The sequence below is a fragment of the Solanum lycopersicum genome, chromosome 11 (assembly GCF_036512215.1).
Source record: "Solanum lycopersicum chromosome 11, SLM_r2.1".
Lineage (NCBI taxonomy): Eukaryota > Viridiplantae > Streptophyta > Magnoliopsida > Solanales > Solanaceae > Solanum > Solanum lycopersicum.
Window position 1 is genome coordinate 15,858,762 of NC_090810.1, and position 14,973 is coordinate 15,873,734.

Genomic DNA, 14,973 nt, shown 5'->3' on the forward strand with positions numbered 1-14,973 from the left:
CAGAGTAGGTAGGGTATATTTAGGTATACTTTAGTGACTTTTTTCCCTCCTTGACATATCGGCTAAACCTTCCGTTCTATATCACTTTATTTCGCCCAGTTTCTCCTATTCTTTCACCTTGCTGTTTCCCTTCTTTCTTCATTTGTGTAAGTGACTCTTTTCTTTTCTTGTTTGTAATTCTTGAATATTTCTTTTTTTTTCAACGAGTTCTTGAGTCACTTTACTTTTTTTCTTTCTCTCTCTTTGTTCTTTCAACCCCACTTTCCAGAGCATTCCTCAAAACAGCCACCCTCAACTCATGGCTTTGCCATGAGTCAAGGTACACAATATCCAAAATCGGGTCAGGGTCATAACGAAGGTTGTTTATACATTAGCCACCCTCAACTTATGCTTTTGGCATAAGCTGAGGTGCACATGTCCAAAGAGGGACCAGGGCCAACATATTGTTCCCAGAAAAGATCAGTTGGGGTGAAAAAGAAAGGTCTAATTTTAAGCTCAAATTATTTGGATCAACGAAGGATAACTTTCATTTGGTTTCTTTTATTTAGGCTAGAAATGGGCTATATTGAATAAGGGCCTATGATCCTTTCCTAATTGTATGTTACAGCTTACTTTTAGCAGGACTAACCAGGCAAGTTCTAGCTCAGTATCAGTAGTGGACTATTCAATTTTCCTCACACTCACTTGACATCTCATCACTATACCAGATTATCAGACACCTAGTTCGACTTAAAGGTTTAGGGTAGTGCAATGGTGTAACTCTATTTCATGTTTAGATCCACACAATTATCAGTTACTACGCCTTTTCATGCAACCTTTTCCAGTTTTATCGGGATATCATTTCAGACATCATGCTTCAGAGTTAAACTATGTACAAAAGATATAACGTGCCGGTTCAACAGAAAAAGTAATCAGTATTTTGGGGAAAAAGAACACAGGCAAGAAAACCCCAAAAGAGGATAGTGAGTTGAGCCACTCAGACTTCACCCTAACACTCACTTTCCATTTACCCCACCCCCAACGAAAAAGCATGCAATTGTCCCCAATGCATAAAAATCTAAAGATTAGAGGGGTAGGTGAAGCAAACCTGTGGCGCATAGCGCCGTCGATCAACAAGCTGGTGGGTTTGGTTTCCCAGAACCCACATCCTCTGCAATCTGGACACCATCAGTAATGTCCTCAGCAACAACTGCACCCTCAATAGTGCCTCCTGCTGTCTCTACAGTGCGGGAGCTAGACGCGCCAGCCGCTATCTGTGATGCTCTGATCTGGTGTGCCTCAGCCTCAGCAAGTGAGGCTCTCCTCACGGCCTCTATCTCTCAGCGCTCCTTCTTTCTTGCTCGCGCCTCATCCTCTGATCGACCCCTCCGCCTCTTGGCACTCTCTCTCGGGGAAGATGGGGGAATGTTTGGAGTAGAAAACAGAGCCGCCAATACAGTATCCTCAGCAGGCTCGACAGACTCTGACACTCTTGCCGCTAAGATCGTGTCGATGTCTGCACGAAGACTGGCGACTGCAGCCTGGAGAGTCGACACGTCTACCGGAGGGGCTGGTCGAGCTAATACTCTCAATTCAAAGGCATCGAGGCGCTGGTTAACCTCAGCAATCTTCCGCTGCATCTGCCTCTCCATACGCGCCTCAGACTCAGCAATAGACTTCTGCATCCACGGCTGGATATGATGCAGAAGAGTGGCCATTTGTGCCTCCAGTTTTTGGACTCGGGCAAGAGGGGCCGGTGTCGGTAGAGGGGCTGTGCTACTACCCGGGATAGACTCGACCGGGGTAGTGTCCGTGGATGCCTGCGTAGCTGTGCGAGCCTGGGCCACCGTATCCGCAAGGTCATCAGATAGTGGTGGCAGCTCTGGACGGGGTCCTCGACGTGGGGACAACTCATTGGCCTCGTCTCTGATGAGGTCGACGTCAACGGTACCCGGCGGGGTCCTCAACTGATCTATGTGCCATATAGGCACACCTGCAGACCTGCAAAGGGCAAAGATCATGCACGGAAAGGGGTAGGTGGTGGTTACCTTGAATGCCCTCTCGTGCATGACTGCCTGGAGAAGCCATGCATAGTCCACCTCGAAGTCGGCTATCATCGCCGCCATTAACACTGCTCGATCCCAGGTGACTATGTTATCAGCAGCTGTGGGGGAAAGGCAGTGACGCACGAGCAACCACAAAAACTTGGTCGACGAACGTGAGGTTTGCCTTCTTGATGGCCCCCTTCGACTCGGTGACCCAATCGGCACCCTCTCCGTCGACAAATAAGTGTAGGGCCATCCACCGCTTGGTGGTCTCCCTCAGTGCTGGCTCTCACAGGAAATGTCCATCCTTCACTACCTGCCAGCGGTAGTCAAACTCGGCAGTGGTGGGGGTCCGAGTAGTATCTGCACTCTCGCCGTATAGGAACCGGCGGATGGCGGGCAGGGAAATGTCAACCTGCACGCCCCAGACTAGAACCTGCTCCAATGGGGCCTGTTTCGCGGGAGCAGCCCGCCTGTCGATCTGTGATCGGAGAGTCGCTATGTAGGACGCGTAGAACTCTCAGACCATCTCCTCACTGTATCGTCCCAACGGACGGGCTGTCCACTCTAGGCGATGCCTGGTGAATATGTTGTGGATCTCCGGCATCGAGGGGAGACTCCCTGTAAGTACCCGCCGCTCCAGGGTGAGTGTTCGAGTCATTACTCCTTTATCGGTCAAGAACTTCGCGTCGGAGTAAACCTGAAATTGGCCTTCAACGCACCACCGGTTTGGATGGTCAGAGGCTGGGGTGGGGACCGGGGCTTGTGCGCCGGATGTGGAGTCTGAACTGTCATCCTCATCAGACGAGGCCGACGCTGCAGCAGTGGCGGGTGCGGGAGCCTCAGCAGATCCTGAAGCTTCCTCGGACCAGGATACTCCCAAGGAGTCAGACGCTCCTTCCTCGTTTGTGGCCGACCCAGAGGGTGTGCCGGTCAGTGTGCGCTCCTCATCAGACTAGGAGGCAGTGACTACGCCGGACGCCACCGCCTTGGGTGTGGCTCTGGGGGCACGTGTAGCACAGGAAGAAGCGGAGGTGCCTGGGGGCATGTATTCAGGGTCCCGCTCATTGTCAGAGCCGATGACCATGCGGGCAGACGAGGCGACAGACTTAGATCGCCCGCGTGCATAAGTGTGGTCTTGCTTGGGTGCCATAGTCGATAGTACCTGTAAAGGGGCAATATTAGTATGAGTAGTGGCAATCAAAACAGGCAAGATCATATGACATGAAACTTTGAAAAAAAATGTGTTAGTAATATTGAAACTGCATCACACGACGGGACCTATGACGGCTCGTCGTGACTATGACGGACAGTCATGAGGTCAGTCGTGTTATACTTGGTTTATGTATATATAAGGAACCCTGAAGGAGGGGTCACTGACCATCATGACGGTTAAGCAGGATGAACCGTCGTGGGTGTGACGGTCCGTCGTAAGTGTCCGTCGTTTGACACTTGGAAAATTTTTGGAGACCCTTATCATAGGGGTCTCTGACCATCATGACGGTAGTGCAGGACGGACCGTCGTGGGTGTGACGGTCCGTCGTAAGTGTCCGTCGTTGGACACTTGGAAAATATTTGGAGACCCTTATCATAGGGGTCTCTGACCATCACGATGGTCGTGCAGGACGGACCGTCGTGAGTATGACGGTCCGTCGTAAGTGTCCGTCGTTGGACACTTGGAAAATTTTTGGAGACTCTTGTCAGAGGGGTCTCTGACCATCATGACGATCGTGCAGGACGGACCGTCGTGGGTGTGACGGTTCGTCGTAAGTGTCCATCGTTGGACACTTGGAAAATTTTAGGAGACCCTTTTCAGAGGGGTCTCTGACCATCATGACGACCATGCAGGACGGACCGTCGTGAAGACAACGGTCCATCACAGGCGTCGTTGGGGAGGGTGCTAGGTCTTATGCGACGGACCCTACGATGGTTCGTCGTGTATACGACGGACCCTACAACGGTTCGTCGTGTATACGACGGACCGTCATCGGGGTCTCGTTCTGAATATCAGAGACAGAACTGTAGGTACCCTAAGCAACCCCAATGAACACACATGGTCTTGTAGTGTTGTGGACCTCTATGTGTCTATCGCAACTACCTAGGAAACTATTGATGTGAAATCACCTATGTCTGGGGTTATTAACATGGCAAATTCAAACATTTAGAGCCTAGGTCTAAACATAATCATATCAAGGGAACAAGATACGACTAGGAACGAATCTAATACTAACTAATAAACAAAAGACAAGATAAATGAGTATAAATTTAGAGACACATACCTTGGAGATGGAGAAAACACAAGTGGGGAATGATTCAGGTGGCAAGGTAGATACCCAAAAGCAGCAGCACCGACAAGTAACTGATAGTAATAAGGTTTGGGGAGATTGTGGGAGTAATGATCAGTGGGAGAAGTGTGGAAGTGGAAAAGAGAGGGGAGATGAAAGGAAGTTGGAAGTAATGGGGTGGAATATGGAGGGGTGGGAGTATATACGGTCAAATGTTTAAAAGGGTCCAGCCGGGTCGGGTCGGGTTAATTTCATTAATCGCACGACGGTTCCCTGATGACGGTCCGTCGCACATGAGACGCCCCGTCGTGGTTTCTGTCGTGTGCACCCTAATTTCAAAAATGACAGAAATACGTACCTGGTGTGACGGTGCATACGACGGTCCATTTAAGCCGCAACGGTCCATCGTTGTATCCGTCAGTGGCTACTGCGGAGTAGTTTTCTGCAGAATTTCCTGGTGATGTGCCTGCAAATTTAAAACCCATTTATAGAAAAATGCTACCATTATTAAAAAGACGATAAGTATTGGGTTGCCTCCCAACAAGCGCCAGATTTAACGTCGCGGCACGACTGGGGCCACTTGATTACTCAGACTTCATCAAGATGGTATGCCTCGATCACTTCATTCGCCGATTCAGCATGCCCTAGATAGATTTTTATGCGCTGTCCATTCACCTTGAACCGCACACCCTCCTTAGTTTCCAACTCGACTGCTCCATGAGGGAATAGTTGGGTAACCGTGTAAGGACCAGTCCATTTGGACTTGAGTTTGCCTGGAAACAAGCGCAATCTGGAATTGAATAGAAGCACTAAATCCCCGACCATAAACTCTCGTTTTTCAATTTTGTTGTCATGATACTTCTTCATCTTTTCTTTATATAGGGCTGAGCTTTCATAGGCTTTTAAGCGAAATTCATCAAGTTCATTCAACCCATTTAACCGTTGCTCTACAGCTTCGCTCCAATCCAATTTTAACTTCTTCATAGCCCACATGGCTTTATGCTCTAACTCAACCGGAAGATGACAAGCTTTCCCATATACAAGTTTGTATGGAGACATACCTATGGGAGTCTTATAAGCTGTCCGGTAGGCCCAAAGAGCATCATCAAGCCTCCTTGACCAATCTGTTCTACTAGCATTCACTGTTTTGGACAATATCTGTTTGATCTCCCGATTCGATACCTCAACTTGCCCACTAGTTTGAGGGTGGTAAGGCGTGGCAACATTATGGCGAACACCGTATTTATCCAATAACCGCTTGAACAATCTGTTGCAGAAGTGGGAACCCCCATCACTAATAATGGCCCTTGGAGTGCCAAAACAGGAGAATATATTCTCTTTCAAGAATGCAGTGACACTCTTCCCTTCATTGTTTGCAAGAGCTATGGCTTCGACCCATTTTGATACATAATCAACTGCTACAAGAATGTACTTCATCCCATGAGAACTCACGAAAGGGCCCATAAAGTCAATACCCCACACATCAAATAACTCAATCACAAGAATGGGGTTTAGAGGGAGCTCTTGCTTTCTTGAAATACCACCATCTCGTTGACATTTGTCACATGATTTAGCAAACCCATGAGCATCTTGATGAAGAGTTGGCCAATAGTAGCCACATTGCAATATCTTGTGAGCGGTTCGGATACCACTTTGATGTCCGCCAACAGGTGAAAAATGGCATGCCTCCAATACACTCAACATTTCACATTCGGGCACACAACACCAAATAAGCCCGTCGGCACAACTCCTATACAAGTATGGTTCATCCCAAAAGAACTTCTTCACATCGTGCATGAACTTTTTCCTTTGATGAAAGGACAAGTCTGATGGAACAATATCACTAGCCAGATAGTTCACAAAATCTGCGAACCATGGAATCAAGTCTTGTGAAGCAGCCAATACATGTTCATCAGGGAAAGTATCATCAATGTCAATCTTATCCCCTAACTCTCTCATAGCTTCATCCTCTAGACGGGACAAATGATCAGCAACTTGATTTTCAATCCCTTTTCTATCCAGCACTTCAAAGTCAAATTCTTGCAGCAGTAATACCCAACGAATCAGCCTTGGTTTCGCATCCTTTTTCGCCATCAAATATCTCAGTGTTGAATGGTCAGTATGCACTATGACTCTAGTACCTAGCAAATAGGAGCGAAATTTCTCAAAAGCAAAGACTACTGCGAGGAGTTCTTGCTCAGTCACTGTGTAGTTTCTCTGGGCTTCATTTAGGGCTTTACTAGCATAGTAAATTGGGTGAAGGATTTTGTTTCTTCTCTGTCCCAATACTACACCAAGAGCCACCCCACTAGCATCGCACATTACCTCAAATGGACTGTTCCAATCCGGAGAAATAATGATAGGTGCAGACACTAACTTCTCTTTTAGCTCACTGAATGCTTTAAGACAGGACTCATCAAAATAAAATTTACATTCTTTCTCCAGTAATTTGCACAATGGGTGTGCAATCTTTGAAAAGTCTTTGATGAATCTCCGATAAAAACCTGCATGCCCAAGAAAGCTTCTCACACCTTTCACAGAGATCGGCGGGGGAAGTCTCTCTATTACCTCAACTTTAGCTCGATCAACCTCTATACCCTTTTCTGAAATGCGATGACCCAACACAATACCCTCTTTCACCATGAAATGACACTTTTCCCAGTTTAGTACTAGATTGCAGTCTTCACATCTCTTAAGAACCTCAGATAAGTTGTTCAAGCATCGCTCAAATGAATCACCAACCACAGAAAAATCATCCATAAAAACCTCTATAGTATTCTCCACCATGTCAGAAAATATTGACATCATACATCTCTGAAAGGTTGCGGGTGCATTATACAACCCAAACGGCATTCTTCTGAACGCAAAAGTCCCATATGGACAAGTGAAAGTGGTTTTCTCTTGATCTTCTGGTGCGATAGAAATCTGATTATACCCCGAATACCCATCAAGAAAACAATACCACCCTTTTCCGGCAAGTCTATCCAACATCTGATCCATGAAGGGAATAGGAAAATGGTCTTTTTCAGTCCATGAGTTCAGTTTACGGTAATCCATGCACACCCTCCATCCAGTAACCGGTCTCATCGGAACAAGTTCATTCTTTTCGTTGGGGACCACAGTCATTCCCCCTTTCTTAGGTACACACTGAACCGGGCATACCCAACTACTATCGGCAATTGGATAGATTACTCCAGCATCCAACCACTTGATAATTTACTTCTTCACAACCTCTTGCATAGGAGGATTCAAGCGTCTCTGGTGCTCAATACTCGGTTTATGATCAGGCATGAGTTTGATTTTATGAGAGCAAATACCAGGAGAGATCCCAATAATGTCCGCAATGGTCCACCCAATAGCTCTTTTGAACCTTTTTAGTACCTTCACCAAACTCTGAACCTGTTGTTCATCTAGGTCTGATGCAATGATTACCGGCAAAGTGTCACCATTTCCTAAGAATTCATACCTAAGATGAGGTGGGAGAGCTTTTAATTCAACTTTTGGAGCTTCCTCTATAGATGGTTTAGAGGGTGGGGACTCGCGATTCTTCATATCAAGCTCAAATTTCTTCGGTTTAAATCGAACATCACCTCGGTCAAGAGCCGCTACTAATGACTCATACTCTTCAATGCAATCGCTATCAAAGTTCATTATCACTGCCGCTAATGCTTCGACACCTAGACGTTCTTCTATCTGTGTGTCAAAGGTCTCACCCATGTTGTAGGATATAGCAGATGCCGATTGGAGCTCACCACTCTGCCTCATAGACCTACAAATATTAAAGGTCACTTCCTCACTGTTCAACCGAAATTTCATCTGCCCCTTTTCCATGTCTACTAAGTCTCTTCCCGTAGCTAGGAATGGCCTCCCAAGGATAATAGGCACTTCAAAATCAACCTCACAATCAAGAATAACAAAATCGGCTGGAAAGATGAATGACTCCACTTTTACTAGCACATAGTGGAGTATTCCTATAGGTCGTTTTATTGTTCGATCAGCCATCAGTAGCCGCATCGCCGTGGGCTTTGGGTCACCCAAACCCAACTTCTTGTAAATCGAGAGGGGCATGAGATTTATGCTTGCCCCCAGATCACATAATGCTTTCGCAAAATGTAATAGCCCGATTGTACAAGGAATAGTAAACGCGTCCGGATCTTCTTTCTTTTGGACCAGAGATCTTGTAGAAATAACACTACAATGCTGCATTCTATCATCATCCTCAAAAGTGACCGATCTTTTCTTTGTAACCAGATCTTTCATAAATTTAGTGTAACCGGGCATTTGTTCTAAAGCTTCTACCAAAGGGACATTGATAGAAAGTTGCTTCAACATTGTTATAAAACGCCGGTATTTACCATCCTCGGTCTTTTTCACTAATCTCTGAGGAAATGGGGGTGGTGGCCTAGGCATAGGAGTTACTTTTTTAGGCACTTCAGCATCTTTTGCAGTGTTATCCTCTAATTCAGAATCAACTTCTACCACTTTTTCAGATTCTATTGTCACCTTAGTCTCATCAGATGGCATAGGTGGATTAATGGTTTGCTTACCACCGCGAGTAGTAATTGCCATACAATGTCCATCATTTTTTGGATTTTGGACAGTGTTACTAGGAAGAGTGCCCGGTTGCCGTGTGTTCACAGTTGCAGATAATTTAGCCAATTGTAACTCAAGTTGCTTAATTGATATTGCATGGGTATCAACTTTTTGCCCAATACCCGCTAGATCATTCCTCAACTCTTTATTTTGCTCATCACTAGCATCGAACCTCCTCATCATTTTATGCAACATATCCTCAACTCGCGACATACTACCTCCACCATCCCTAGGAGTAACTTCACAATTTTGAGGAGGAACATAAGGTCCATTTCTGTCGTTTCTGTTACCATAGCTACCCATGTTGAAGTTGTTGTCGCGATTGTAGTTTCCATCTCGGACATAATGACCCTCACAATTGTAGTTACCATAGTTCCGACCTTGGTTCCCTTGACCTTGGCGCCAATTTTCCTGATTAGAGCCTTGGGCACTTGGTCGGAAACCCCCCATCTGTTCATTTACTGCATAGGAATCCTCCTCATAATAACACTCATCAATTGGAGGTGGTGGTTTAGACAAGTAGTTGACTACATTAACCTTTTCTGCACCCCCAGTGACATGTTTTAGTACCGACCCAAGCTCAGTTCTCATCTGAGCCATTTCTTCCCGAATATCATCTGCGGCAGAGTTGTGGGTGGACTGCACTGCTAAGGTGTTTCTCCCTGTATCGGACTTCCTAGTACTCCAAGCTTTGTTGTTACGGGAGATTTTCTCTAATTTCTCAACAATCTCAGCATAAGGGCATTCTCCATAAGATCCACCTGCTATAGTGTCCAACACCGCTTTATTGTTATCATCCTGTCCCCTATAGAATTATTCCTTTAGTGACTCATCATCAATACGGTGATTTGGGACACTTCTCAAGAATGAGGTGAATCTATCCCAAGAACTACTAACTGACTCTCCTGGTAGTGCCACAAAGTTATTCACCCTGTCTTTGTGGTTTAATTTCTTGGAGACTGGATAGTAGCGTGCTAAGAAGACATCCCGTAGTTGGTTCCAAGTAAAAATAGAGTTGTATGGGAGCTCAGTAAACCACATAGCAGCCTCTCCCGTCAGTGAGAGAGGAAACACTCTGAGACCTATTACATCTAGATCCAAATCAGGCCTCCCTACACAACTCTTACACACTGCCCTTACCTTAGCTATATGGGCATGTGGATCCTCAGAAGGTAGCCCTGAAAACAAACCTCTGGCAGTGAGCATTTGCATCAGACTACTAGTTACCACAAAAGTGTGGCCTGTAGGTAGAGGAGGCAAAACCAGTGGCCCGTCCGAATCTGCTATGTTATCATAGCCTCTGTAGTATGCTTGGGGCCGTGGAGCGGGATTCCGTCCCCTCTGTTGATGTTCACCCGGAGCATCGGGTAACATCTGACCATGAACATCAGCCGGAGCTGGGATGTTCTGGTTTGGATCCTCATCATTGATTCCCAAGTTACGATTCATGTTTCGCAGTGTACGTTCTAGCTCGTGATCGTAGGGGAACAACGGTTCTCTTCCTCTCCGTGTATTTGGCATACAAGGAGGATAATTCTGAAAAGGAATCAAAAACATTAAAACAAAGTAAAATCAAGAAAATATCAACTAAACTATAGTAAGAAGTTCAAGTTAATCTAAAAGCTAAAATCCCCGGCAACGGCGCCAAAATTTGATACGCTCAAACTTACTTCTCAAATGAGAAGTAAAGCGGTCGCGTCAAGTAAATAACCCAAATAGTGAGGTTGGGATCGTTCCCACGATGAAAATAGTCTAGACTTAACTCCAACTTGTTATTACTATTGTTCGGTTGATGACTTCCTTCAAAAGTAAAAGCATAAAAGGGGGGTTTTGTACTTCCTAATAAAATAAAAAAATAACTAACGAACTTGACAGAGACACTTAACAGCTTTTAATGTTGAGTTTTAATCAAGTAATCAAAGTAACTAGGGTTTACGTGTTCCCCACAGGTTCATAACTTGATAATTCTAGCTATAACAATTCTTTCCTAGTATCTTGCATGCAAAGTGATAAGCTATGTATTTCTAAATCCTTGGTCCGGCATCTAGAAAATCTCACTCCGCACCTTGATCCAGCTACGTGTGTTGCTTTCCTAACCCTTATCCTTACCTCATATTAAGCATCATATTCGATATTTGACTCAGTTATTACCTCGTACCAATCAATACTAGCATATTAGATAGTATACACTAAATCTATGTTAATAATTCTTTTCCTATTATCTACCTCCTTGGTCCGGCAAGTAGCATTAAGGCGAGTTCTAACGTTGATCATCCGTTAAAAAGACTTCTAAGCGAAAGAATTATTAATACATGCAAGACACTATTCTAGAATTGTTATTTTAGCTAGGGTTTATCTCATTATTTGCCTATGGTTCCCACAACCCTAATTATAGAGTTTAGTTCCTCATAGCCATAAACACAATATTCAAATATATTAAACAAGAATTCATGTACTTACTTTAATGAGAAAGAATAAAGTCTGAAAATTTGCTTGATTAATCAACAAGAGTTACTTGTAAGAATCTCCAACAATCAAAAACTCAGTAAAATAAAGTCTAATAATATGATGTTTAATCTCCCAGAGTCTAACCTCAAAAACGAGGTTTTTCGAACTATTTATAAAAAAATAAAAACCTAATTAAACAAGGATTCTAATTACTGGAAATCTGCTAAAATGCGGCTGGGTCGGCGGACCACGCGACGGAAAGTCGTGGTCATGACGGACCGTCGTGGGCTCCGTCGCCCCATACTTGGTGCAATTCTTCTGCTGCTTTCTTCATTCCCCTCGACGGCAAGTGTGACGGACCGTCATAGGCACGACGGTCCGTCGAGGGTCTTTGTTACAAAATACTTCAATTCTTGGAATCTGGGTACTGGGATCACTTCTCTGATCTTCGCGACGAACCTGCAGGACGGACCGTCATATCCATGACGGACCGTCACAAGCTTCGTAATCCCACACTTGGTCAGACTTCCCCATCTTCCTTCAGCAGCTTCTCTACGCTGCCACCTACGGACCGTCACAAGCACGACGGACCGTCATAAGCTCCGTAGGTTGTCTCTTCTGCATTTTTCGCTCAAAATCTCCGCATTCAGCTTTAGACAGATTTCCTGCAAAACAAAGAAAAACTTATATCAAAATTAGCACAAAAAGGCTTTCGGACACACTAAACTTAAGGAAAGAGTATTAACTATACCGTGAAACCACGGTATATCAGTACTCACTGATGAGAGTATAAGATAATGAAGATTCCAGTCTCTAGGAACACTTCTAATGAAAATATTGAGCTTAAAGAACTTAATACTAATGATGAGATGAGAAATCATCTATTGAGCTATGATGTCCTCATACTAGAAGCCAGCTTCCATGATGTATGAGTTGAATGTAATGGAACATTATACTGAGCACCGATAGGCTAGCTATGAGCAGTGATGCCTTCTTTCGAGAAGGGCGGAGGGTCCACGTAACTCTCATGAGATGAGACTGTCCGGCTTGTCGGGTATGGGTCTCCATACATCTCCTAGTCTTTGAACCTATATTGCCACTATAGGGATCTGGCGGGGTTAAATTCCCATATACGCTATAATGTTATTGAGTAACTTTGGCCAGTGATTCCACCTCATTTCGGTGTGGGGGAGACACTGGATTTCATGATGCTCACATGATCTATGTTGGTTAAAGTTAAAGTTCCGAATGAATGAATGAGGCTAGCCTCAAATGAATCATATAATGAAATGAATGATACCGAAGGTGTTAGGATAGGATAATCAAGAGGTGAGCTAGATTATAGTAATGACATTATGTTATTCCTGATCATTGCATAACATACCCGATGAAAGTCTTAAACTACATCCTAGGTATAGCTGGTGCTTACACTGGCCAATGAATGAACTGAAATGAGGTATGTATGAATGAATGAAGAAGATTCTGTGTTTGCTAAAGAAGGCTCCCTAGTTGAGGTCTAATATGTTTAGCCCTCATTTTGGAAAGTCTTAAGGTCAAGTCCATGATAACAAGGTCTCATGGCATATGAATGAATAATATGAAAGAAACTATGTGTTATATGTAGATATCATGTGTTGTGTGCCATACGATAATTATAATGATGCATGTCACTCTTATGGCATAACTTTCCCAATCTTAATTTGGCCAGTCCACTGGCTTGACTTTCAAAAATCATGTCGTTAGGAAAGAGCTATTCTTTATCATGCATGTCCTTGGTGTGTGCTTGCATATACCCATACTTAGTACAATTGTGTACTAATTCTATACAAACATCTACTTTTAGGTGCAGACACAAGTGGACACTAGAGCTACAGGTTTGTTGTTGCAACTATCCGAACGTCCGCATTCATCCGGAGTTTGGTAGGTCCTCATGCTTTCGACGATGATATTGTTTTACATTCTACTGTAGTTTTAGAGTTGAGCTAGTGGAGCATGTTCCACTAGCGTTTCTTTTCTTTTTTGGTTCAGACTTGGTATTGGTGCTATTTTGGCCGATATACAATTAATACTTAATGAATTATTTCTTTCAGTTGCTTCTCTCTTAAATGTTAGATGGTTGATGATGAACGATTATGAAATATTAAGAATGTTTAGCAAGTATGTTTAAAGAACCAAAAAAAAATTCAAATTTTCCGCTAAAATTAACCTATGTAAAGTACCTCTGAGAGGTCAACGACGCCGGTCTCGTTTGGGGTCTAGATTCTGATCGTGACACAGACGAGTTGGTATCAAGCCTTGAGATGAAAATGAAGAAGTTAGAAGAAGAAGTGTTGGACATGCGCGAGTGGGCAAAGTTCTTACTCTCCGCCATTCCCACTTTGGAGACAAACATGGATATGTCACCTTTCGCAAGTGAAGCAACTCTCCAAAATAATCCTCTTCCATATTACTCTACTTCTCAAAGTCGACCAAGCTTCATTCAAATGCCTCCAAAGAAAAACCACTTTCCAAATCACCCATATCCTCTACAACACCATGCATATGCTCCTAAACCTCAACATCTTACTCCACACCCGCGTCATCCTACTATATAACCTCTTCGATGCGAAATACCTCTAAACCAAGTTCCTTGGCATCATGCCCTCTCATGCCACTTTCAATCTTTCCATATCTAGTCTCCGTACAAAAAACCTCCTCGGCCATATCAATAGCCAACATATCCAGGCCATAATGCAAAAGTTGTTACTCGATCGCATATTCGCAAAAACCTGTTTAAGGTTGAGGAGACACTTGACAAAACCTACACTCCTCTGAGTGAGCCTATAGGTCAGCTTTATGAAAAGTTGAGGATTGCTGGTCACATCGCTCCTATCAATGAAATAAGGATGAATACCCGTGCACCGTGGATTGAACCCTCAAAGGTTTGTGCTTATCATTCACGAATGAAAGGAAATACCACAGAAGAATGTCGTGGTCTTAAATATAAGATTCAACAACCGATTGATACTAAGGCCATATGTTTGGAGGACTTCGCAACAAATAGAGTTCAAATGTGAATGCACCAATTTCTACTTGATACAGTTTCCTAAATAAGGATTGTGCCATTTAAGTTCATGTTTTCCACATTCAGACACTCATGATAACATATGGGCAAATAAGTTTGTTAAAATCTACCATTCAATTGCTGCTCAAGAATGTTCTCTTAATATCTTGCTTATACTCTTTGTAATTTGGAACTACGTCAAACCTGATTCTCATTTAAGAGGGGATATGTAGGCGCTCCTATGGGGGTTCGGTCTTATCATAATAAAAAATTTTATTTCCCCCTATATTGTGTAACTTGGACAGAATTTTTGAGAGGGTCTCAAAAATTCCATCAAAGAGCATTCTCCTTGCATATCTCGATAGTGAGGCAAAATTTTTAAAAGGAACTCAAAAATTCTATCAAAGTCACTTTTTTCACAAATCAATCACTGGGGAATAATTTTGAGGAGGACTCAAATTTTTTAAAAGCATATCGTCTCGCAAATCAAGACTGAGGTAGAATTTTTAAGAGGGTCTCAAAAATTCACAGTCAAGCTACAATCTACAACAAATCAGAATATCAAGAGTCCTATACTAGG

At 43.8% G+C, this 14,973-nt stretch overlaps 1 long non-coding RNA gene across 1 annotated transcript in view; it reads left to right on the plus strand.

Annotated features, from left to right (window-relative positions):
• The window catches only part of LOC138339549 (uncharacterized), a 31,060-nt gene extending 17,621 nt beyond the window's left edge, over positions 1 to 13,439 (plus strand). Inside the window, exon 2 of the long non-coding RNA XR_011212384.1 lies at positions 13,194 to 13,439. This is a non-coding gene — a long non-coding RNA (uncharacterized lncRNA). The remainder of the gene's footprint in view (positions 1 to 13,193) is intronic.
• Positions 13,440 to 14,973: the final 1,534 nt, after the last annotated feature.